At 45.8% G+C, this 22,658-nt stretch overlaps 1 pseudogene; it reads left to right on the plus strand.

The window, feature by feature from the left end:
- Window positions 1–22,130, plus strand: part of LOC147737404 (uncharacterized) — a 74,827-nt pseudogene extending 52,697 nt beyond the window's left edge.
- Window positions 22,131–22,658: the final 528 nt, after the last annotated feature.

Here is a 22,658-nt window from a genome sequence, read left to right on the forward strand (position 1 = left end):
GGATGAAATCTAGCTGCAAAACCTCGAACGGATACGTAGGAGGTGCAAAATGAACAGCTGGAGTTGGGGTTCCCCTACCAGGATTGTGTTTCAGACATACCATGCAATTTTTGACTACATTCTCTGCACACTTAGGGATTCCACTATTCTGCCATACCGGGGCCAACAACTTGCAGATTCCTTTCACACTAATATGAGCCATTCCATGGGCCATTGTCACCACTGCAAGCATGTACGCATCGGTTAGCAGCCATCTCTGATGCTCTGGCAACTCCACCCAACAACCATTCGCATCCATTTTACCCGTACTTTCTCTCCACGTGTTCAACTCTTTCTATGTAGCCTCAGATTGAATGAACTTCACACTCTCTATTGTGTCCTCACACATTCCAACATCACCAACCCATCTTGCAGGGCCTGCAACATACATTCGGCTCATCGCATTCCTTGCAGTTTCTTTTGCTATTACGTCCGCAAATGCATTTCCACGACCAACATCATCAGTCACCTTCTTGTGGGCACTACATTTAACGATCACGACTTGCAGAGGCAAGGTCAGTGATTCAAGAAGCTCATTCACCAACTGGCCATGCTGGATCTTATCTCCATGCGAAGTCAGGAACCCACGTTCTCTCCACAATCGTCCAAAACTGTGAGCCACTCCAAACGCATACTGGCTATCAGTGTAGATGGTCACTTTCATCCCTTTCGACAACACACATGCTCTTGTAAGTGCAATCAATTCTGCTGCTTGGGCTGAGTTATGCGGAATACGTGCAGCTTCAACAATCGTATGCAAAGTCGTGACAGCATATGCTGCAGTTGTGTCACCATTCGGAAGCTTGAAGCATGAACCATCCACCCATAAGGTACTATCACATTCAGCAAGAGGAGTATCCTGGAGATCTATTCTCACTTTCGTTTCTTCTTCTGTTCTAAGAAAACAATCATGCTGCTCGTCAACATTCCCTGTCTCAACTGGAATCGGCAACAACGTGGCTGGGTTGAGTGTGCTGCATCTTTTGATGTGCACATGGCTTGCTAACAAGGTTAGTTCATAACCAGACAATCGAGCACTAGTTAAGTGCTGTGTCTTTGTCCTGTTCAACAACGTGTCCACTGCATGTGAAACCATTACAATTAAGGTGTTATTCATCACTAAACCAGCAGACTGTCGAATAGAAACAGCTGCTGCTGCTGTTGCTCTTAAACAACTTGGCAATGCTTTAGCTACCGGGTCCAAAGTCGACAAAAAATACGCGCATGGACGCTGCTTGTCCCCAAACAACTGTGTCAACACGGACAATGCACAACCTTCTTTCTCGTGGACGTACAATGTAAAGGGCTTACTGTAGTTGGGTGTACCTAACACAGGAGCCGAACATAACGCTGTGCGCAATTCAGAAAAACTTTTCTGACACTCTTCGGACCAAGGAACAAGATTGGGTGTATCTTTGCACGTTAATGCCACCAAAGGTTTGGCCAGCAAAGAAAAATTTGGAATCCACTGCCTACAGTATGATGTAATACCCAAGAAAGCACGTACTTCTCTCTGTGTTCTGGGCACACTCAATTTCGCAATTGCCTGTATTCTTTCTGGGGTCAGTTTACTTCCCTCCTTCGATAAGAGATGACCTAAGTAGGTCACTTCTTGTCGACAATATTGAATTTTAGACAGAGACACTTTGTGATGCAGATCACACAAATGACGCAACAGAGACAACGTTGCTTCTGTACAGATTTCCTCAGAATCTGCAGCAACAAGCAAATCATCAACATACTGAATGAGGGTAGCCCCATCAGGTAAAACAATCGTATCAAGCTGCGTTTTTAAAGCTTGACTATATATTGACGGACTTTCACAGTAGCCCTGGGGAGCGCGTTTAAAGCGGAAGCTTCGACCTCCTAAACTGAAGCCAAAAATATCCTTACTCTCCTCAGCAATGGGGATGCTGAAGAAAGCATTCTTCAAGTCAATCACCGAAAACCATGTTGCAGAAGCTGGAATCATAGTCAATAGTGCAGTAATGTCGGGCACAACTGGGAATTGTGGTACAACTATTTTATTGACCTCTCTAAGATCAATCACGAATCTGTAAACAGGTGGCTGGGAAGGGTCAGTTCATTTCAAAACAGGCAGAACAGGACTATTGCAAACGTTGCCTCGTGTTTTTTCGATCACATCTTTTTCAATCAGATCATAAATGATCGCTAGCAAAGCTTTTTCGCCTTCACTAGAAATTTTGTATTGGGGAATGCGCGGTATTTTAACATTGGCTTTCAATGTCACAACATATGGTGGTATTTCCAAAAGACCTACATCATTAGGACCAGTAGCCCAAAGAACATTAGGGAGAGATGACAATTCTGTTGGAAGTTTGTCCTTTGACAAATACATTTGAGAAATCACTTTCTTACCCAGTGTAAGTTGTACTCCTGAAGGAGAACAATACAAAGTCGCATATAATCTTTTCAACAGGTCTAATCCCAAAAAGTTTTCACCACAACCTGTGGTTAGAATAAGGGGTGCCTCAAATTCGCAAGTACCAACAGAAAGGGACAAAGGGTCAGAAATCGGATTTCTAACTGGGGCGCCAGATAAACCTACTGATACATTCGTTTTGCCAGACAAAGGTGCACCAGAGAGTTTAGAGTGCATAATAGAACTCTTTGTAGCACCAGTATCCAACAGAAAAGGCTCTGACACACCTGATGTAATCACCTCAACATAAGGTCCACTCTGATCTACTGGAACTGAAACAACTCCCTCTCTTTGTCTATGGCTGTCCTAGCAATTATTACTTTCTGTCTGCTCATCTTCTGCATAGTAATTATCAGCATAGTACTGAGCTGTCCTACCAGATGCGTTATTCTGCTGATCAAACCTGTTCATCGAATTTTGAGGTGGAAGAGACTGTGCGTTTTGGGGGAAATTTCCACGCCCTCTACCTCTAGTTGCTTGTTGAACACCTGGACCTCTTACACCAGTAGCACCATTTGCACGCTGTAATAAAATAGGACATCTATACTTAAAATAACCCTCTTCCTTACAGTATGAACACTGGTTGGGGCCTACAGGGACACGTTGTTGAGTATACTCGACTCTTTGCGAGTTCCTTTGATACTGTTGAGGCTGCTGATAGTTGTTCTAATAGTAACTTTGAGCACCATTATTTTGACTACCACGTGGTGGGTACGCTTGCTGTAACTAAACCTTCGTTTTCAACTCTTTATTTTTCTTTTCTACTCTATCTTTCTCATCTTTATCTCTGTTTTCGTAGTACTGTGCAGTAGCCAATATCTGTGCTGAAGAGGAAACTGCCCAAGAACTCTCTGAATCTTTCAACTTTTTACACAACTCGGGAAGTAGATTATGCACAAATTTATCGACGAACAATTGCTGACCACCTTCCGTGCTCATATCTTGACCACTGTGGTCGACAAACGTTTCTTCAAACCTAGTGAAGAAATCTGAAACCGTTTCATCTTTCTTCTGCTTACACGCAGACAACTTATCCCAATTTACACGCATCGCAGGCATTAGAGTTTGCATATAAGTAATGATCCTACCAGGGAGTTCCGCTACTAAAGGCTCAGGTTTAGCACCACCAATCTGTCGGGAATCTGCAGCAATAATATTAGCCCATGAATCACCTAACTCCTGATCATGATCTGCATGGCGAATCTTTCCCCATAAAGGCTGTGGAACAACGTTCCCAAACAACATGTCTATGTCAGCTAAATTCATGATACATGACCCAGCAGTCTGTGACAACTCTTTGTAATACCCTGCAGGATTCTTACGGGGATCAGGCAATGTCTGCTTGAGGGCCAAAACTTCAGCTCGCTTCCATGGAACATGTACCCACACACGCTGAAAATGTGGCAGAACAATCGGAACAGCATTTGCGTCCCCTTCCCTCCAGACTGGGGGAACTTCTCTCATGGGATATTGTCTTCCCTTCTTTTTAATAGAGGAATCAGACCCAAACAGTGACCTAGAAACACCTTCAGTCCTAAGAGATAACAACTTCGCAACTGCTTTCTCAACATCTGAATCCACAATTGCGCCTTTTGAAAACTCGAACCGTACATGGCTCAACTCGGGCGGATTAGAGTCCAAATCATTGTCTTCTAAATCTTCACACAGAAAAGCACACATTTTCTCAAAAACGTATCTTTGCCATAACAGACTCTAGCCCATACCTCGTCGGGTCGGTCACCAATCTATGTGCCAAATAATTCAACGTTTCCTTCTCCCTAGGATCAGGCAGTTGACTACGTAACTGCTTACGCTCTGTGTTCAGGAGTTACACTTTTTGCACCAAAAAGAGGATGCAACAAACTAGCGACAGTACTAGCCACTCTTTGACGAACAGAAGGAGATGTCGATGAAAAGACAAGAGGGAAAGCAGGGTGAGTCGAGGCAGATGCAGAGGCAGTGTCAGAAACAGTACCAGAAGTGGGAGTCGACATAGTAGTCAAAGTTGTGGGAAGTAAAGGCAGAGCAAATGTCAAAGTCGGTGGCCCTTGAGAAGGCTGCACCGGAAGAGTAGGAACCAACTGAAGAGCAGCTGGTGGTTGTGGAGGAGCAGGAGGCAACACAACTAAAGGTTGCGCAGCTAAAGGTTGTGGAGGTGCCGTAGCATTTTGCGCATAGGGGGGTGGCGAACTTAACAAATGCGCCATTAACGGATCTTTTTCAAGCTCTTTTGCTGCATTATGTTGAAGAGACGGCAAAACTGGGTAGCATTTATCTATCACCATTTTACGTTGCCTATGCAACTGCTCACTTTTCTGTTCTTCTACACTATTTCTGAGTGCAACGACGGCTTGTACCATAGACATACCTCGTTTATTTTTCTTCGCTAATTTAATTTCCTTCTGTTTGGCCTCTTTTCGCCATAGGCGAAAAGAGTCAAACATTGCCGGCCGGGCTCTTTTCTTAAACAGTTTAACTTCTAGATTATCTAGGATTTCCGTGTCAAAGCTACCATATTGGGGCCATTTTAAATCACCGTCTTTCCTGGTGTATTTGACCTATACTTCATTGTATGTGATGGGCCCTAGCCCCATGCTTCACATATAGTTCATAGGTTGGAGTTCCAGCTGGAGGAACCGGACACGAATCCTCCAGTCGGGAGTCCCTACTACAACCAAGACAAAACAAATTTCCAAGTCTGCTGAGACCAGGCATCTCCGCTCACTAGTCTAGCTTCAAACTTCAAAGGATTATCGATTACGATATTTCTCGTGAATACACGAGTCCTTCGGTTTTGGTGCTTGCAAGTACCAAACAAAACGGTCCAAAAGGGACACCAAACAAACTAAGGACTGGGAGGCGCTCCAATTATACTTAACTGAGGTATCGATGGCTTCACCAGAAGACTCATCTATTGTTTCGCTCTACCAAACATCAAGGGTCCAAATCAGGGCGGCAGTCTGGGCAGCAGTCCTTCGTAGCCGTCAGGACTCGGAGAACCTCTCAGCAAAGACCTTCCGAACCACGTCGACATACAGGGGTCGCTGAAGTTGCTGGCCTTCCTCCGGAATTTTCACACAAAGCTCCTCAAGAACCTCTGGCTTGGACCGGTACCGCTGATACCACCCCACGCTGGGCGCCAACTGAGGTACTGGGTTTTTCAGAACCGGTACCGAACCGGTAACCCAGCGGTGTCAGGGTACACCTGAAGACCTTGAGTACTTTCCTGATTCAGACCACAGAAACACGAGTCTTCTAGGTGAAGTCAAAGTTGTAATTTATTGGCTGCAACCAAGTAACAAGCGTCCTAGAAGTACAACAGCATGTAGGTTCTCAGGAGACTGCTCAATCTTACAGAACCAGGCTTCTCTTTTTATGCAGAAAAATGGGCTCCAGGCAAACATTCTTAAATTTACAGTGCAAACATTCTTAAATTTACAGTAGGCTATTCACATATTTTCACTACAAAGAAAAGGCAGAGTCATGCTGAAATTTCACATTTCAGTGTGTCCAGTTTGTGATGAATTACCCGGCAAGGCCCAACATTCTCATCAGATATCGGTGTACCCCCAATAAAACCGGGCTCCTCCTCATCATAAAGCAAAGAAGAGAATAGAGCAGGGCCAGGTGTGAGCAAGATTAGGCAGGGTGTGTGTGCGATGAAAAGGGTTTTATGGCCTGTTGCGCCTTGATGCTATCTCATTCGGCCACTGGGAAAGGAACTGACCAAACAGGTCCGGCCTAGGGCAAAGGCTTCAGCTTGCCCAGGTCAGAGAGGAGTCAATCAAGGTGTACGTGTCGTTTGGAATCGGATTTGACTGTATAAAAGGGCCTATGTAAAGGGCAACTCACAAAATGGCTGCCGTATACAAAATGGAGGCCAAGGGTGCAGAACGCAAGTGACGATTTCGAGGTGTAACTGTCACTCGAATATGACGAAAATGCTTACAGATAGTGTACTAGCCATTTCCGGTCTTTTGATATGAAAATCGTCATACTACGATAAAGTTTTTATTCACGAGTTCGTGATTTTTAGAACTACAACAGGCAGCGAGACAGCTTGTTCTGAAATCAGTGACACCACCAAAGTTGTGCATGTGTTTAAGCTGATCGTTCAAAGGTACCCATTGTGAAAGCTACAGGTGTAACCATTTAAACCTCACACAAAATTAAAACAAGCTGTGAAATGTAAATGCACTGCATAGCCCTTCAAGCATGCTGTGAATTTTAGACGCACCGTGTAGTCTTTAAATCTTTCGCCAAAACAAACATGGAAAAATATATCAAAAATATGCATGAGCATTAAACCTATTGCAAAACGAAAGCACTAAAAAATTGTAATAATTGTGGGCCATCTGAGGCTTGAATCTCCTCGAGTATACCAATGTGTCCAAATTATTAGCATGAAGTAAACAAAGAATAAACGTGGAATTCACTGCAAAATTTTGTGATGCCAAAAATGTTAAACAAAATAATGCTATATAAAAAAATATTAAATGTTTATTCAATATGAAGATGGCTCCTGTTTTGCAGAATGCTACACAGCATTCCCAAGTGGCCTCCGAGATGATATTTTTCTTATGGTTTAAAAGTAGGAAAATGCCTTCTTTCTAAAATTGGTTTATATATAGGGGGGTTTACCCAAACATAGTCACTGGGACCTGGGTTCAATTGGTACTGAGAGGGAGGGGTTCCAGTGTGAGTGTGAAATAATATAAGCAATTCAAAAAATATTTACACAGACAATGAATGCATCCACATTGTTTTATTCACAATGGGACTAGGTATACTAAATATACTCAACAATTAATCAATATCATAAACGGTTGTACAGTGCCCCAGGGGGGGAGGGAGGAAGTGATCAGGTGAGGATGGTGTGGTGGAAAGGAATTAGTGACAGGAAAATCAGCCAATTGATAAAACTGTGTTGACGAGTTAATTCTTATATACAAAACATAAGACTGTTGGTTCGATGCATAAATCAAAACATATCATACTTCACAAGATACAATAAATGTGAAAATATTGACGTGAAGTTGACGACCAAACAGGTTATTGTCGACGTTTCGACCCTCTAAAGTTTGCAGGGATTAGTGGTGCCCTTGCTGTGGGGTCTTCATCAGGACAAAATGCGGGGCAGGCACCCTTAGTAGGCAGGTAGAATGGCACAAGGTCTAAAAATGTGGTTATCACACGGGATCACTCCGCGGTGTCCAAATGATAAAATGGTCTTGCACGAATTCAACAGAATTATTCAAAGATGGTCGTTCAGTAATATCAAAAGTGGAGGTTACTCGGAAATCAGGTCCGCGGGTATAATGACTCCGTGATCGCAATCGCGAGCGGCGTTCTCTGCTAGATACAATCGTCTGGGGATACCACGGAGTCATTATACCCGCGGACCTGATTTCCGAGTAACCTCCACTTTTGATATTACTGAACGACCATCTCTGAATAATACTGTTGAATTCGTGCAAGACCATTTTATCATTTGGACACCGCGGAGTGATCCCGTGTGGTAACCACATTTTTAGACCTTGTGCCATTCTTCCTGCCTACTAAGGTTGCCTGCCTCGCATTTTGTCCTGATGAAGACCCCACAGCAAGGGCACCACTAATCCCTGCAAACTTTAGAGGGTCGAAACGTTGACAATAACCTGTTTGGTCGTCAACTTCTTGCCAATATTTTCACATTTATTGTATCTTGTGAAGTAAGATATGTTTTGATTTATGCATCGAACCAACGGTCTTATGTTTTGTATATAAGAATTAACTTGTCAACACAGTTTGATCAATTGGCTGATTTTACTGTCACTAATTCCTTTCCACCACACCATCGTCACCTGATCACTTCCTCCCTCCCCCCCTGGGGCACTGTACAACCGTTTATGATATTGATTAATTGTTGAGTATATTTAGTATACCTAGTCCCATTGTGAATAAAACAATGTGGATGCATTCATTGTCTGTGTAAATATTTTTTAAATTACTTATATTCTTTCTAAAAGTGGCATGTCCAGAATTACAATTTAAAATCTAAGTAGACCATAAGTTCTTATTTTAAATTGTGGTCTCAGAGACACCAAACTCGAAATGTTAGTCTCTTCCAAGGTGTAAATTACACTTACAAGAGGAAATAAGGTAATCCCAATGTTATCCTATGGTAGAGATATGCATTCAGTAGTGAAAAACGACTTTGGGTGTTTTTCACTACCAGGACATGCAAAACTTAAAAAAGCATGCTCTGCCTTTTAAATACATAGCTCCCTGCCCTCTGGGTTGTCCAGAGCCTACCTTTGGTGTGACATATGTGTAAAAAGCGAATGTTTGGGCCTGGCAAGGGGGTTATTTTGCCAGGTCCACATGGCAATGTAGAACTGCCCACAAAGGCTCTGCAATGACAAGCCTGAGACATGGTTATAAGGCTACTTAAGTGAGTGGCACAATCAGTGCTGCAGGCCCACTAGGAGAATTTATTTTACAGGCTTGGGCACATTTAGTGCAGTTTACTAGGGACTTAGAAGTAAAATAAATGTGCCAGTTGGGGATGAGCCAATATCATCATGTTCAGGAGAGAGAGCACAAGCACTTTGGCCCTGGTTAGCAGTGGTAAACTGCACAGAGTCCTGATACTAGATCATAAAAAATGGAGGAGGTAGACAAACTGTTAGAGGGAAGACCACTCTAAGGCTGCCAGGTTTAACATATCCCTTCAGGAAGGCTTGAGCTATCCAACAAGAACAGACCTCTGGCAAGTGAGTCGTTGTCTCAGGTCCCCTCATTTGACAAAGACATCTACCCTCGAAATGTCATTTTTTTGCGGTGCCCTCACGATTTCAGACCTAGTTGCAGTTCATATCAGAGCTGCTCCCTCCATGTAAGGGTTAAAATCAGAACTCAAAAGAAGGCCCGTAACTAAGTTCTAGATTTTATCTTTTTTAAGGCTGATCCTTCGGAGATACTGGGTTTCTTTTCCCCTTATCTTCTTTCTGCATTTCCTCTTCTCCGCCTCCTTTCTTTTCTACTGTCTGATTATGTGCTTGACCCAGTATGCCCAGTATGCCCAGCCCATGACACATCTTGTATGAATGCTCTGAGTTTAGATTTTCCTGAGTGTGAAATGATGGAAAATATCAACTTTATTAAAAGCACAAAGGCAAGTATTATACTTTACTTTATTTTCTTTGTCTGTACGGTAGTCAAGTTAAACACTGTTACAAAAAGACTACAGTTCCCAGAAGCCATTGGAATTCATGATTACAAAAGACTAAACCAGATGCACCGTCAGTGGCTCTCTTGATGTATTCAGTCTGTGTCTCTGTCGTCGCACATTGGAGACATAATGGAGAAAAATCAGTGCTGTAAAGAGCATCGATCACTGGAAACATCAGAGTGAACCAAAAGTGAAATCAACTCTGGACAGTTCATGACCATGAGAGACAAGAGCTAGAACAAGAAAGAGAAGAAACATGGCAAGGGTGGCATCTAATACAAAGAAGTAAGTTATGGCGTATTCGTATTGCACTTACTCCAAATGTGGTTACTGAATATTATGGGGCTGGCACTAAACTCACAATTCACACAGGAATACAGCATAAAAGAGTTCCAATTTTCAAGCATAATTCCAGTTTACTATATGACAAGTATTACTCCTATAAAAGTGCCAGCACTCACAATATCTCTTGCATTTAGTCCATCAACATTGAGCACTGCAAGTCCCAAGTGTTCCTTGTTTTAATAGATCGCACGGGAGAGATGAACAGCGCAACAACATTTTCGAGATAGATGAATTTCCGGTCAGTCCCCGGTTAGTGAAAAATACTTCTTCATTGTAAATTCATTTTAAAGGACACAGTCAAAGCGTTTGCATAATCACCCCCAAAACCTTTGGATTGATGTTGTTGGTTTTTTGACTCTGAAGGTGCACTGAGTCCTGCCAATCAGACCTCAGTGTCAGAGCTTTGACCCTTAAAATGTGTATGTCTAACAGGTTTACCCACAATTGGCATAAGTTCACCTACTCATATGCCCCTAGTATGTGGTACCAAGGGTATCTAGTCCCTGTAACTTAACTGCCTCCATGGACTGCAGAAGTTATTGTGCCACCACCAAGTAAAGCATGATTCCCAGTCCACCACTGCTGGCTGGCAGAGCATTTTTAACTTGCTAACCCGAGTTTGCCATTCAATCCAATGGCAAAACCTAAAACCTTCCTTTTTCTGAAGATAGGATATATTATACTAAAAAGAAGGACTTCTGTTTTATTGACTTCACATGTCCTGACAGTAAAGCTCCACATTCTTTTTTTTGCTGTGGAAAGGTTAGTAGATCGATTGGGCTACTAGCTCTAACTCTAGCAACTCAGCAGGGCTACCTTCCAGATGGGACTACTAAATACGTTACTTCAAGTTATCAAACAAATCATTGCATTATACTGACTGGTTGTTCAAGCAGAATTTATGTAATTGTTGCCCAAAGTTTTCCAGTAGCCGTTCACGTTGTCCAAAAGCTGCCATCCTCTAGGTAGCCTTCTGCCCTCCTGGGGAGAAGTGAGAACCACTCTCAGGAAGGGGAACAAAGGACCTGCAGAGGGAATAGAGGTGGCTTCTTCCTGAAATGATGGCCAAAGTAGTTGTGCACCCAAAAAGAGAGCTTCAAAGGTGAAGCTGTCTTTAAAGAGCAAATGGTAATCACACAACGACAGGGCTGCTCTTTTGTAATGTAATGTAATGTAATGTAATGATGTCTTGTAAAGCGCATGAATCACCCCACATGGGGTATCTCCGTGCTGTGGACCGCTGGGGAACCCGTCCTGGCTTTCCCTGTGAGATGGTCCCTACTGGGTATATCCAAGGTGAAACCAGGCATCCCCGGCGTATGTGGGGGGCCATTGTAGAGATGAGGCTAGCTAATGCCCAGAGTTACCGAGTGTGATCCCTGGTTAGAGTAGGCACCGAGGCGAGAATTATCGAGTCTGCTGACCCAGGTCCACGACCCTGCCACGTCGGGAATTGAACCCTGCTCCCGGGTCGTCCTCTGCTTCTGGGTCTGCCGCCTCTAACCAGTGAGCCACACCACTCCACTTTTGTACGTCTCAAAGACCTACCAGTGCACCTCCTCTGTTTGTACCTCACAAGCACCTACCTGTACCCCTCCTCTGTTTGTACCTCCCATGCGAGCTTCTGAAATGAAGCTTGTAATCCCTGCTCTGACAACCATGGCCTTTTGACTATCAGGCCATTATCTGACTTCTGCTGAACCCCACATAGTGAGTGTGCAGACAGAGGGGAGTTGGGGTGCTGAAGGACATGAAATGAGGTAAACTTGAATATGAGAAATAGGGAAAGGTAGAAATGCTGCATCCCCTGTGGATAACTGACACCTCCTCCCGCTCTGCCAAATGCCCATCAAGTCACAAAGTGGCTTCCTGGGCCCCAAACTGACAACGTTATGCCAGATACCATGTAAAGGTAGAAAAAGGGGAAAAGAGATTAATATGCAGACATCTGATGCGGGGATATGTCAGGTAAATTATTGGTTGTGATGGATCCTCTATAAGGACTAAAGGACGGATATCATTGAATATTAAATGATCTGAATCAATGTTTGTTTGCCTAATCTGAGCATATAATGTAAAGGACGGGCCTTACAGTGAACCCCTCGTTCTGTTTTACAAAAAAGCCCCAGAAGGAGCTGCATCTTACAGAACTTTATCTACTTTAGAAAGAAATAAAGACTTGCTTTTGTAAGTTGTCTTTCAGGACCAGAACTGGGCGCTGTAAGCTGTACTAGTTTTAGGGAGAAGGACAGATGTTATGGCAATAGGAATCCCACCTCAACTCACAATAACACTCCAATCTTCCAGGTTGGAAGAAACCAGAAGTGCTTGAACAAGGGTAACTGTTTAGTGTCAAAGGTGACTTAATGAACAACAAGATAAAGAGAGGAGTTGGCATTTGAGCGGATCCAGTATTAACAGGAAAGCATTGAGAAGTGTGTGAGTGGAGTTGCTTTTATTATATACTTTCTGAAGAGTTACCTTTGTTATAAACTTCCTGAAGTGTTACCTTTGTTATATACGTCCTGAAGAGTTACCTTTGTTATATACTTCCTGAAGTGTTACCTTTGTTATATACGTCCTGAAGAGTTACTTTTGTTATATACTTCCTGAAGACTTACCTTTGTTATACACTTCCTGAAGAGTTACTGAATTAACAGCAGCCCACCCTGATCCCTCTTTTTTCACAATCCAATCTTGTGTAACTGAAATCTTGTCCATGTGCATCTACCTAAAACGGAATCTGTAGCATGTGGGTGCTCCATGTGCGCCCTTTCTTCACTGCACTACTCTGTGAACACTGGTAAATCACCTCCTTTTTTGACGTTAATGAGAAGTGACATGATCAACAGAACCCTTAGTTAAATATCAGTGTAAGGTGCAATACTCCGTGCTATGTTTAAAAGATGGTAAATAATAGATGTCATGTACAACCTGTTGAATATTGTTTATTCACATTCCATTATGTTTCCATTTAGTAATTTTGAATCTCTTTACATCCTACAGAAAGCAAGCCTTGAATGAATGAAATTATAAAAAATTAAGATAAAACTTCAAATCTACAAAAATCAGTCCCCAACAATGAGCTCCGGTATTCAGGAAAATACCAGTGCAGTCTGCGACAGAGGAACCTGCACATAAACTGACAGATCCTGGATGAAGCAGTCGAGAGCAGTTCAGTGGATGTAAGAGTCTGACCTGTGCACCTCCACGCCACAAGACTGATAAATTAACTCTAGAAAATAAAGGCAACAACATAGACAAACCGCCTCATGTGTCAACAGGCGTCCAACACCAGCTGTAATCATGGGAATGGTATGCTGTGGTTACTGCAGTGCTCTGCTTTCTAAAGTGATAACGAACCATCATTCAATGCTCTGGGTGTATTGTAAACTCCTTCTGGCCAAACCGCAGCAGCCAGTGAAAAGCACAACGGAGTGGAGACAAACAACCAAAGGGTAAAGGAAAGAGGAGTTCTGCTATCTACAACACAGCAGACTGTCCCAATTTGTACCGACCAGAAGGAAGATTAATCTTCACCCACAAGCATGCAAAACCATCATTCAATCTGAAGGCACAATCGCCTTCAAAGGAACCTTATATATATTATGAGTGTGGCAAATATTTAATGGCTATTGCATGTTATTGTTAAATCAGAAATCAAACGTGCAAAATACCACAAGCATACAGGGTTTGAGAATAACACAAGTGCTTTATCAACCATGTTGGCCCATCAGGAAACGCAGTCATGGGATGTAGACAAATATATCCCCGGCCCACAGACACTAACCAAGAAAGAAGAACCAGACACATGTAATGAGTGCTTCAGTTTGTCATCGCTACTAAAGCTTCATCAGCGAATGCACACAGGAGAAAAACCATTCAAGTGCAGTGAATGTGTAAAGAGCTTTAGTAGGTTATTAGAACTACAAAGACACCAGCGAACACACACAGTAGAAAAACCATTCAAGTGTAACAAATGTGAAAAGTGCTATAGTCAGTCATCAAACCTACAAAGTCATCAGCGAACACACACAGGAGAAAAGCCATACGATTGTACTGAATGTGCAATGCGCTTTAGACAGTTATCACACCTACAAAGACATCAGCTAAAACATTATGGGGAAAAACCATACAATTGCAATGAATGTGGAAGTAATTTTAGTGATTCCACAACATTAAGGAATCATCAGCGAATACACACAGGGGAAAAACCATTCAAGTGCAGAATATGTGTGAAGAGATTTAGGTGGTTATCAGAACTACGAAGACATCAGCAATCACACACAGGGGGAAAACCATTCAAGTGCATTTAGTGTGAGAAGAGCTTTAGGTGGTTATCAAACCTACAAAGCCATCAGCGAACACACACAGGTGAAAAGGCTTACCATTGCATTGAATGTGATAGTGCATTTATTGACTCTTCATCATTAAGGATTCATCAGCGAACACACAAAGGAGAAAAACCATTCAAGTGTAGTGAATGTGTGAAGTACTTTAGTCAATCAGCACACCTAAAAGAACATCCGCGAACATATGGCTGAGATACCCGCCACCCCCTCTCAACACAATCCCCAAGGATGGGAAACCGGAAACGGTTCTGAACTTTTGGAAGGCGGGAGGGAGTGACCCTCCCGGCCGTATTTATTAAAATATGAAACAAAATCAAAACATTAAAATAACAGTTTCATATTATGTACAATTTCATTTCCACATTACGATGTTTGGCTAACCTTAACAGATCTCTAATACAAAGGTTCTCCTAGCCGAACTAACATCCTACAAAACATTTGATTTGAAATTGTACATCCTAACGTTAAGGGCCAACGGCAAGGTCGTAACCGGTGTCAGATCCCTAAACCAGAAATACCCCCCTCACTTGTGAGGGGAGCGACCGCACAGAGGCGTACCTCAAGTGCATCTACCAATTTCCCTTTGACTTGACGGGGGCCCCAATGAACTCGACGCCATTTAACGGTCGTCCGAGGACTCGTGTGAAGTGTCTAAAAGGTAGCGTAAACCCCCTCCCAAACCCCACACAACTTACCCCATCTGCCGTCGCAGATGTCCTGGCCCCGGGAAATTCCCCAGGAGGGCCCGTAGCCCCTCCTCTCCAGGAAGGGGCCTTGACCGCCTTTCCTTTCCTTCCGGCGGCCCATCCTTAGAAGGGACCGCCTCCCCGTTGAGGGGCCAATGGCCACCTCCCCCGAGCGCTCCCATCCGTAATGGGTGACGCCCCCCCATAGGGATCTTCCAATTACTGCTCACCGATCATGACCTTACCGCCCGACCAAAATAAATACGACAATTTACCTAAATTACTAAATTACAAAACAACCATAACTATTACAAGTATGATTACTGATCAACACTAGTGCAGAATTACTTTATTTGAAAAAACATACTGAAAATGACCATTCTTTATTGCATACTCAAAATATCACGACAATCATCACAACCTGCAAGAAATAGAGTTACCACATCAAAACTTTATTCAAAACAACTAGCTGTCCTCAGGGGCTGGTGGGTGGGTCAAAATTGGCTCTTCGTTCCGTCTCGAGCTCACGTGCAGCGGGGAGGTGCAGCTTCAGAGCACAGGAACAAGAGGATGCTTTCTTGGCTTGTTGCTCCTTTTATCTGTCTTTGGGCGGGCGTAAACCCGCCCCCGCCTGCCTCCGAGGGCGTGGCCGGCCGCGTCAGTGTCTAGGACAACCCACTCCAGGGCGGGGAAAGGCGCGCCCCGGCTACGCCGCTTCGGGCATACCAGCCGAGACTCGCCTCCCGCCCAAGATGGCTTCCCGGGGGGATCGGGGTACTCCACCATACGTTCGGGGGGACCGAATGGTCGCCCCTTTCCATATGGCTGAGATACCCGCCACCCCCTCTCAACACAATCCCCAAGGATGGGAAACCGGAAACGGTTCTGAACTTTTGGAAGGCGGGAGGGAGTGACCCTCCCGGCCGTATTTATTAAAATATGAAACAAAATCAAAACATTAAAATAACAGTTTCTTATTATGTACAATTTCATTTCCACATTACGATGTTTGGCTAACCTTAACAGATCTCTAATACAAAGGTTCTCCTAGCCGAACTAACATCCTACAAAACATTTGACTTGAAATTGTACATCCTAACGTTAAGGGCCAACGGCAAGGTCGTAACCGGTGTCAGATCCCTAAACCAGAAATACCCCCCTCACTTGTGAGGGGAGCGACCGCACAGAGGCGTACCTCAAGTGCATCTACCAATTTCCCTTTGACTTGACGGGGGCCCCAATGAACTCGACGGCTTTTAACGGTCGTCCGAGGACTCGTGTGAGGTGTCTAAAAGGTAGCGTAAACCCCCTCCCAAACCCCACACAACTTACCCCATCTGCCGTCGCAGATGTCCTGGCCCCGGGAAATTCCCCAGGAGGGCCCGTAGCCCCTCCTCTCCAGGAAGGGGCCTTGACCGCCTTTCCTTTCCTTCCGGCGGCCCATCCTTAGAAGGGACCGCCTCCCCGTTGAGGGGCCAATGGCCTCCTCCCCCGAGCGCTCCCATCCGTAATGGGTGACGCCCCCCCATAGGGATCTTCCAATTACTGCTCACCGATCATGACCTTACCGCCACAGGCCGGATAGTTGACCAGCTATCCGGACCCCCCACAACAAACCCTGCCTAAAGGTCATGGTTTAAACTCTTTAGCCAAGCTATGAGGTCACCTATGAGTAACTCATTGCCCACCCGGGACAAATGAACCCCATCCCCCAAATACATACTGTCCCCTTTGATACAACCATGCGGAACAGAATGCAGTGTACTTGAACGAAACAATCTACTCAATTTGTTATTTATTTTCTTTACTGAATGATTCAGAGCAGGAACAGAAATAGCCCCCCGCCACACTTTTCGTGGGATCATATGGGACCATGCAATTGTGCACCCTGGAACTCTTCTTGCCAACCAACTTACTGTGGAAAGCATTGCCTCAAGAAGAAGTCGTCTACCAGTGGCCACCAAATCGTTGCCCCCAAGATGGACTATGATTATAGACGGCGGTGACCTTGTCCGCCGTAACAAACCGTCGAAAAAGGATTGAAACTGGTCAATACAGAGCCCGCCCCTTCCGTAGAAGGTCACCCTGTACCCGTATTCCCCAGCCACGTGAAACTTGTCACCTGCTTTGAATACGTCCGCGGCACGCCTCACGTATGAGTGGCCCACGACCCACACCTCCTTTCTCGCAGCCGGTGATGTCTGACCGCTGGTCCCCAGGTGTCGGGTCGACTGCACAGTCCGCCCCGCCTCGTAAGCTTGTGCAACTGAAAACCAAACAAAACAAGAAGCGTGAGTACATTATTATAGCTTCACAACATGTGCAACCGCACATACCTTTTATAACAGTTCGAGGACCAACGCCCCAAACGTTTTATTTCTTCTACACTCAGACCCCTGGCTGTAGCCTCAGTAGCAGCCCCTATCCGAAAGGAATGGGTCCCGAACTCGCCGGGGTTCAAGCCCGCGGCCGCAATCGACATTGCAAGCACCCGCTGGAACTGAAACCTCGTCAGTGGGGTGGCGTCAGCGTGTCTCAACAAGGTCCCCCCCCATGATGCCACCATCTGCGCTAAATATTCCTCTACGCAAACAACAGGGCACATGGAAGACCCGGGAATCCTCTGAATGATTATGCAGTCCCCAATTGCGCCCTGATCGGTTTTGGACCTAACAAACGAGACCGTCATCGTCTCCACCTTGACCTGAATGTGCTCCCGGCACAGTCCCCCCATCGTATCCTGCTTGTTCTTCGCCACTAGTTCGCTTACCCGCATAACCCCATGGAATGCTAGCGCAAATGCGGCTCGAAATAACACTGTTTCATACTGGGATGAACACGTTGCAGGGAGTACGGACAATAACAGGGTCAACCTATCCAGACCTATCGGGTGCCTCTCATCTACTCTGCGACCCTCAAGGCGTTGCCACCCACGTAGCGCTTTCTGTACCACGAAAGACGCTGTCGGGTCCTGGATCCCATGAGCCCTTGCCATAAAGGAAATGGCGGCCCGATGCCTCTGGGCCGTAGCTACTGATTTGCCTGCCTGATGTAAAGACAGCAAAAATTTTACGACAAGCTCTTCCTGTCCCCAAAGCTCCCCCCCAGCAGAACCCAAAAAGGACAAATAGGAACGGAACGCCCCTTCATACGCCTTCCTTGTCCTGGGTGCTAAACTCTCTCCCACGAGGTTTTGTAGTTCGGGGCACCGAGAGACCAGAGAGCTTCGGGAAAGGGTGCTGCCACCAGGTCCGCTGTGGGCAGAAAACCCCAGAAGGCCTGCATACGGAAACGAGAAAGCGCATCAGCCGCTTGGTTCAGTACCCCCGGAACATGTCTTGCCCTAAAGAGCACATTCAACTGCATACACAATAGCACAATTTCTTTGAGCAGTCTCAGAATCCATTTGCAACGTGCTGCCTGACTATTGATACACTCAACCACAGTCATGTTATCAGACCAGAACACCACAGAGTGATCCCGAAACCCCTCCGGCCATGTTTTCAAGGCCACCAAAATAGGGAAGAGTTCAAGAAAAGCAATGTTACTCGTCAGCCCGCACTCGTGCCACCATGACGGCCATTTTTGGGCCGACCATTGTGTACCAAATATGGCACCAAAACCTACACTCCCCGCCGAATCTGTCCAAAGCCCCAGCTCCTCGGAGGACACCGCTGGTTTGTTCCAGACAATTCGACCATTGAAATCCGCCAGAAATGCCAACCAAATGCGCATGTCCTGGCGAACCTCTGCCGAGAGCCTCGTGCGGTGATGTCCTTCCTTCAGGCCGACCATGGCTTGTGCAATCGAGCGGGAAAAGGGGCGGGCCATTGGCATTACTCTCAGGGCAAAGTTCAACTGACCCACCACCTGTTGCAATTGATGCAGGTTTACTTTCGTCGCACGAATACATGTTTCAAGGGATGTCCTGAATTTTAACACTTTTTGCCTGGGTAATCTAAAACAACCTTCTTCCGAGTCGAGCTCGATCCCCAGAAACTCGAGCAAAGTTGAGGGACCCACAGTCTTACCTGGCGCCAATGGCACACCAAATTGCTTCATTAAGACACAAAATTCATGTAAGGCCTATCCACATTCAGGATCCCCGGCTGCCCCCAAAAACAGAAAGTCATCGAGATAATGCATAACATGCTGAAAACCCGTCTTCCTTGTGAATACCCATTGCAGAAAACAACTGAACTTTTCAAAATAGGCACAGGATATAGAGCACCCCATTGGCATACATCTATCCATGTAATAGCGACCCTGAAACATAAAACCAAGGAGACGCTGATCGTCTGGGTGCACCGGGAGCAACCGGAACGCTGACTCGATGTCTGATTTTGCCATCAGCGCCCCGGGCCCCAGGCGATTCAACATGGCAACGGCCTCATCGAAAGATGCGTACCGCACCGAACACACTTCCGGGTCTATCGCTTCATTCACGGAAAGACCACGTGGGGCTGACAAGTTATGTATCAGCCGAAACTCACCCGGGTCCTTCTTGGGGACCACCCCTAGCGGGGAACAAACAAAGTTAGCAACCGGTGGCAAATCAAATGGACCGGCGACACGACCTCGAGTCACCTCTTTCCCAATCTTTACCTGTACCACCGCCGTATGCTGTAAGACCGACAGTTGATTCTTACAGTTTGCTACACCCTGAAAATCCCCCACTGGGATGCGGAAACCATATGAAAACCCGTCACGCAACACCCCAGCGGAAGCATGATCCGGGTATTCGTTGAGCCAAGGAATCATTGCCATGGTATCAATCGGAGTAGGTAAAGGCGCCCCTCGGACTATTTCAGACCTGTTTGGCGTTTCCCCTACCACCGTTATCACCCGTTTTGGCTCTGCACATGGACTCAGGATGGGATGGCTGCCCACACCCCCCACATTCATGTCTGAACTTGCATGACCCCTGGGGCCTCGTACATTTTCCCCTGTTAAAATTCCAACAAATCCCCCTTTTACCTGCGTTGCCACTTGACTTCGAGTGGTGCTCGCTACCTGCACCCGTCCGAAAGGGTGTCCCAGAGGATTGGCGGGAAGATTCACCCCCGTTACTCCCTGACAATGGCACTTTTAACATTCCTGAACTCTCCATTTTTTGCCATGAAACGGAGTCGAAACAATCCCATGTTAGCTCTGGGTCGTGCTCCTTAGCTTTTCTAAAAATATTGTCATAACAGAACCACTGATTGCCCCCGTACGACACGGAATACTCCATGATACGTGACTGATAAATAGGCAACTCGGTCAGCAACTCGGGCCTGCGCTCGCCCACGATGGAGGTAAAAATGCCCCACGCTCTGCCCCAAGTACCTATGTTTTTGTCAACCTTAAAGGCGGCCATTTTTGCGCGCCAAACACTCGGATGCATGAGCTCCTTTTGGCTCTTAACATGCTCCATCTCGTAATGGTCGGTAAGCAAAGAAAAAATGTTCACATACTTATTCGCCCAAATCTTTTCCTTAATTTCCAGTGGAACATGCTGAGCCACCTTCTCCCTTCGTGAAGGTACAGACCCCTCCCCCGCGATCGGCAATGGCCGCTTACCTGAACCAGAGGCTGCATTTGCTGCCGAACTTGGGCCTGCTGCATTTTCCGCCGCTGGAACTGGCGGGGTAACAGAAGATGGTGCCTTCGCAGCCTCTCTAGATTCCCGCAGTTGTCTCATTACTGCCCGGGCGTCGTCAGCCGTGGTGCCCTCACTATCTTTTCCCAACCACGCTGCTAATTGTGCCGCTAACTCGGGAGGCATATCTTCCCCGTTCACGGGGGTGACCACCACGGGGATCGGATGCCCCTCCTTCGGAACCGGGGTTGGCTCCTCAAGTGGGGTATCGGGAACCGGGGTTTCCCCCCCAAGTGCCCCCCTTTTGGACCTCTTGCCTCTCCCACCAGGGACTACTCCTGGCAAAGCTGGTCCGATGACTCGCTTCGGTCCTCCCTCCCCGTTCTTAGCCGCCATCTGCTTCTTCAAATCGGCTACCTCCTTTATGAGCATGCGGAGCATCTGATCGGTACCGACCCGCTTTCCGACCTTCTTGCCTGGCATTCTCAAACGAAGATATCTGTAAAACAAAAAGAAAGATTACAACGCTCAAAATTGGCTCTTCGTTCCGTCTCGAGCTCACGTGCAGCGGGGAGGTGCAGCTTCAGAGCACAGGAACAAGAGGATGCTTTCTTGGCTTGTTGCTCCTTTTATCCGTCTTCGGGCGGGCGTAAACCCGCCCCCGCCTGCCTCCGAGGGCGTGGCCGGCCGCGTCAGTGTCTAGGACAACCCACTCCAGGGCGGGGAAAGGCGCGCCCCGGCTACGCCGCTTCGGGCATACCAGCCGAGACTCGCCTCCCGCCCAAGATGGCTTCCCGGGGGGATCGGGGTACTCCACCATACGTTCGGGGGGACCGAATGGTCGCCCCTTTCCACATACAGGGGAAAAACCATTCAAGTGTAGAGAATGTGTGAAGTACTTTAGTGAATCAGCACACCTAAAAGAGCATCAGTGAACACACACAGGGAAAAACCATTCAAGTCTAGTGAATGTGTGAAGTGCTTTAGTCAATCAGCACACCTAAAAGAGCATCCGTGAACACACACAGGGGAAAAACCATTCAAGTGCAGTGAATATGCAAAGTGCTTTAGTCGTGTACCAGACCTACAAATACATCAGCGAACACACACAGGGGAAAAACCATATGTTTGCAATGAATGTGGAAGTTGTTTTAGATGTTGCTCAGCGTTAAGGATTCATCAGCGAACACACACAGGTGAAAAACCATACCATTGCAATGAATGTGGAAGTAGCTTTAGCCATTGCTATGCATTAAGGACTCATGAACGAACGCACACAGGGGAAAAACCATTCAAGTGCAATGAATGTGTGAAGAGCTTCCGTCAGTTATCGAACTTACAAACACATCAGCGAAGACACACTGGGGAGAAACCATTTAAGTGCAGTGAATGTGCAAAATGCTTTAGTCACTTATCAAGCCTCCAAACACATCTGCGAAGACACAGGAGAAAAACCATATCATTGCAGTGAACGTGCCAGTGCTTTTATGGTCTCTTCAAAATTAAGGATTCATCAGCGAGCTCACTCAGGGGAAAAGCCATTCAAGTGCACTGAATGTGTGAAGAGCTTTAGTCGATTATCAATTCTACGAAGACATCAATGAACACACACTGGCAAAAAACTATATGATTGCAATGAATATGGAAGTAGTTTCAGTGATTCCTCAAATATCAGGATTCATCAGCAAACACATGCAGGGGCCAAGCCATTCAAGTGCAGTGAATGCGTGAAGAGCTTTAGTTGGTTATCACAGCTACAAGTACATCAGCGAACACACACAGGGGAAAAGCCATTTAAGTGCAGTGAATGTGTGAAGAGCTTTAGCCACTCATCATCTTTCCTAAGACATCAGCGAACACACACAGGGGAAAAACCATACCCTTGCAGTGAATGTGCTAAGTGCTTTAGTAGGTTATCACATCTACAAAGACATCTGCAAACACATAATGTGGAAAAAAACATACTATTGCAGTGAATGTGGCAGTAGTTTTAGTGACT

The sequence above is a fragment of the Lissotriton vulgaris genome, chromosome 1_1 (assembly GCF_964263255.1).
Source record: "Lissotriton vulgaris chromosome 1_1, aLisVul1.2, whole genome shotgun sequence".
In the NCBI taxonomy this organism is placed as follows: domain Eukaryota; kingdom Metazoa; phylum Chordata; class Amphibia; order Caudata; family Salamandridae; genus Lissotriton; species Lissotriton vulgaris.